The sequence below is a fragment of the Pongo abelii genome, chromosome 11 (assembly GCF_028885655.2).
Source record: "Pongo abelii isolate AG06213 chromosome 11, NHGRI_mPonAbe1-v2.0_pri, whole genome shotgun sequence".
Classification (NCBI taxonomy): Eukaryota; Metazoa; Chordata; class Mammalia; order Primates; family Hominidae; genus Pongo; species Pongo abelii.
The window spans coordinates 17,655,200-17,659,868 of NC_071996.2; positions in this window are offsets into that span (position 1 = coordinate 17,655,200).

A 4,669-nucleotide genomic window follows, 5' to 3' on the forward strand; every position below is an offset into this window, starting at 1 on the left:
ATTGAGTTTTTAACTTCAATTACTATATAATTCATTTTTAGAAGTATTGTTCATCTATCCGTTCCCCTTTCATGTCTGCCTGTTAATTTTTATAGTGTCTTGTTAATTGTTCACATATCTAAGTCTCTCTTTTATTTCTTTAAACCCTTTAAACTTACTTCACATTCTGTGTCTGATCTGAAGTCTGGGTCTGATTCTGCCTTTTCTCTTGGCTCTCTGTCATATTATTTCTTTGTGAGTTTTGACATTTTTTCACGGTAAGCTGACCAATTTCCTTGAACTTTTATCTGTGGGAATTTCTTGAAGCTTTAGTTGGGATTGACTTCCTTCATTTGAATTCATTTCCTCTAGTTTTCTAGGGGCTCTACCCATCTGGCATCACTTTTTAAATTTAAAATTTATCCACTGGGCCCAGTGGCTCATGCCTGTAACCCAGCACTTTGGGAGGCCGAAGCAGGAGGATCACCTGAGGTCAGGAGTTTGAGACCAGCCTGGTCAACATGGTGAAACCCCATCTCTACTAAAAATACAAAAAATAGCTGGGCCTAGTGGTGCATGCCTGTAATCCCAGCTACTCAGGAGGCTAGGGCAGGAGAATTGCTTGAGCCTGGGAGGCAGAGGTTGCAGTGAGCTGAGATCATGCCATTGCACTCCAGCCTGGGCAACAAGAACGAAACTCCGTCTCAAAAAAAAAAAAATAATCAAATTTTATGATTTAAGAAAAAATCAAATTTTTTCTGCTTTGGTGTGCAAATCCACACAGTGACTGACTTACGCTCATAAAGTCTCAGCCGAGTTTCTCTTCCAGCCACTGTTCAACACAGGAAGGTTCCCTTGCAGACTCCGTCAATTCCCAAGGTTTACGTCCTGTTTCACACTTAGGTTCTGCTAAGGTTTGAATGTTTGTGTTCCCTCTCAAATTCCTCTTGAAATGATGTAATCTCCAGCACAGCAGTATGCAGAAGTGGGTCCCTGGGGAGATGATTAGGTCGTGAGGGCCCCTTCACTGTGGGTGGGAAGATGGCCTTTATCAAGGAAGCCTCCCACAGCATGTGACCCCCTTTGTCATTCTGTCCTTTTGGCTGTGTGAGGACACAGCATTTGTCCTCTCTGGAGGAGGGGGAGAGACTGAGTCCTCACCAGACATCATACCTGCTGGTGCCCTCATTTTAGACTTCTGAGCCTCCAGAACTGTGAGAAATAAATTTCTATTACATATACCTTGCCCAGGCTGTGGTTTGTTGCTCTAGCAGCGAGAATCATCTAAGACAGTCTTCCAGCTCTATGCCAATGCGTCCTCCCAGACTTCTCACTCTGGGACCCTGTGTCCCTTCTCCAAGCTCCTCTCAGTGGTTAGACCTTGAGGTTTTGCAGATGCCCTTAGGGCAAAACTGATACTGACTTTCCAGGAATCCATGTTTCTCTTCATTTTTGGTCTTGATCAATGACTTATGTAAGGTGCATTTTCAATATTGAATCTTGCTATGTAAACTATTTTCAAGAGGAGCGTGGCTTAAAGTGTTTGCTACCATCTCTCAGAGATGGGGAGATGCACACTCGCTTTTCCCAGAACCTCTTTCCTCGCTCACAGTCAGCTCTCAGCAGCAGCACTGCACGTCAGGCTGAACAGAAATGAGCTCCTGATACCACATCCAGTGCTGTGTTCGGCTGTGATCACTTTGTTTTGTCAGGGTTATTTTAAAATTTTAGTTTAGGCTCAGCTGAACTATAGGAATCCAAGGGACCCTTCTATGGTCCAGCAGGTCTTTTAAGATTAAAGATGAGCAGACTGTCTTCAGTTAGGCCAAAAAACAAAACAACAACCAAAACCTCAGTCTTTTTTATACATGTGTAGAGGTATCTATCTTGGGTCACTGGAGAAACACAAATTAAAAACTTGAGGGGCCAGGTGCGGTAGCTCATGCCTGTAATCCTAGCTTTTGTTTGGGAGGCTGAGGCGGGTAGATTGCTTGAGGTCAGGAGTTCGAGACCAGCCTGGCCAACATGGTGAAACCCTGTCTTTACTAAAAATACAAAAATTAGCCGGACATGTATCTGTGGCTGCTCAGACTCTTCAACAACTATGTAAATAAACTATATTTCTCACATGGTCAAACGCATTCCTCATCTATCAATTTCTTTCACTTCTTTGTAAAAATCTCCTCCCTGGCACTCCCTCTCCTACTCCTGTGGGACCAGCTGCACAGCCCCAGCCCAAGGATTTCTTTTCATGACCTGGGGGATTCTGGCTCCTTTCCTGGAATGGGTTATTTTCCTACTTCTTGGCTAATTCACTGGTTTTGCTGTAATCTGTATTCTAGTAGCTTCCTTAGGTAAATTTTTTGAGACTTTGTATATCTGAGATTATTCTACTCTTAGATTTGACTGAGTGCTAAATTCTAGGCTGGGAATAACTTTCCCTCAGAATTATAAAGGAATTGATCTTCTTTCTTCCATTAAAAAAAAATTCTCTGTCACCTATTTGCCCCATTTCTCTCTGGAAACTTTTAGCATTATTCATGCTGTTCTGAAATGTGCTGGTAATATAACTTGGTGGGATTTTTTTTCCATTTATTATGCTGAAAACTCAGTGGGCTCTTTAAATCTGAAAACTAAACTTTGGGAAATTTCTTGAATATTTTTGTAATTCCTTTCCTCTTTCCTTCTGGAACTCCTAGTATTTATAAGTTGGACTTCCTGGGTTGATCCTTAGATTTTAGTATTTTCTCTACTTCCTAATAGATTTTCTCAAATTCATGTTCCTATTCTACTTGAGCTTTTCATTTCTCGTGCATAATTTTTTATTTCTAAGAGCTCCTGGCTGGTGTTAGAAGTGTTCTGGGGCCCCGGTTATTCCTTTTCTCAGAGCCCCTCTTCCTGGAGTCCCGGATTCCCTATTTCCTATAATTTCCCTTCTGTAGATTCCAGTTTCCTTTTGCCCCTGCATTGCCTTTTTCCTCTGTGTTGCATCCTGTCTTGTGTTTGCTTTGATCTGTGCATTTCGCTTTGGAGGCTTCCCCCACGGATGGATGGCGGGTGAGGAGCCCTGTGGGGGCTCTGCTGGTGGTGTGTGCAGCCTGTTGCTTGCTGACACCCCCACACACTCAGAGTCTGGGCCCACTCAGCTTCTCTGGAGACGGATCCTCAGGTTCATGCCCTTCGGGGTGAAGCCTCAGCTCCTGGCAGCCTGGAGAGTGGACTGGGCCCTGGCCTCACCCCAGCCCCAGCTAAGCCTCTCGGGAAGGGCAGTGGGCCTACTGCTCCCCGGCCGCCCCAGGCTAAGTGGTCTTCTCCTCTTAATCTCCATACTGGTCTGCTGGCCTCGGGAGGAAAAACAGACCACTCAGGCAGCTCAGCTCAATAGATTCTGCGAGAGCACATCACCGTCTCAAGTGTCCTTTGACTCCTGCCAGCCATGGCACCTCTGGAGCAATCCCAGACACTGTCTTATCTCTGCCTATGTTTGATCAAGCGCACAACCATCTGCTGCTCCGTAGGGCTCTGGCGACAGGACAGCCATGGGGGGTTGTCAGGGAAGCACAAAGAGTTCTCAGAGGACTTCGGCCCCTGGAGCCAGCCAAGGAAGGGATTGTTTCTCCTGCTTCTGCACCTTCCAAGGGAACACCTTTTCCCTGGAAGGGATCCTGGGCCCCTGCCACCTATGCCGAGGTGGAGGGGAAGCCGCGTCCTGTGCTGGGGAGTCAGTAGGTGGTGGCATGCGCAGGTTGTCCTTTCTGGAGAGTTGCTTGCTGCAGCCTTGCCTCTTGCCTGCCGGGTCTGGGCCTGGGCTCCCTGGATTGCTCCCGGACTTTGTTCATGAGTGCTTTTCAGGGTTCTTTCCATCCTTTTATGAAACTCCTAAAAGACACCATATATTCTAGGATTTTTGCGTGCTTGTGAAGTTTTCAGAAACTGCATCAGAATTAAGCAATTAACTGTGGAAATGACTTTAAATAGTCTTAGTTAAAGACACAGTTGACAAGGAAATTTGGTTATTTCCGTGGTCTACAATAACAACATAATAACCATAATTATGATTGATAGCATATACTCAGGCATATTAGAGTTTTAGAAATCCTATAGAATTTTGCATCATATGTTAACATTCACTAAAATATAACCTGAAGAAGGTTAAACGTTATTTTTTATGTCAACAGTCTATAGAGCATGGCCTGTCTCCTGGAGTGGCATCCTATACATATAACCCATTGGAGCCAAGAGTTTTACCTTTTCATGCAACTACATTTTCAGAGATTGATTTGACTTCCTCTTCAGATGTTTTTTCTATTCAAGAGGTAAAACACTGGGATATTTGGACTCTCAGAACAGTGGTCTGGATTTTCCTCTTTGACCTGTGCTTACATGGGGTTCCTCAGAAAGCAGAGTCCCAGATAAAATGTATATGCTATATCTTTTGAAGAATGCAGTTCCAGGGAAGCAGGAGAAAAGAAAAGGAGAATGAGTCAGACAAGCAAGGAAAGCACCCGGAATTGTGCCCCAAAGAGCTGGCGGCTGTGTGGTAGGACATGCATACTGTGTTTAAGCTCCCATTTCACCTTTCATTTTCTGAAAGACCTGTGAACTGCCACATCTTACAGGAGAAGAACTCATAGAACATTAACATCTCCATCTCCAGGCTGCAGAGGCACCGAGCCAGTGGATCCTCCCG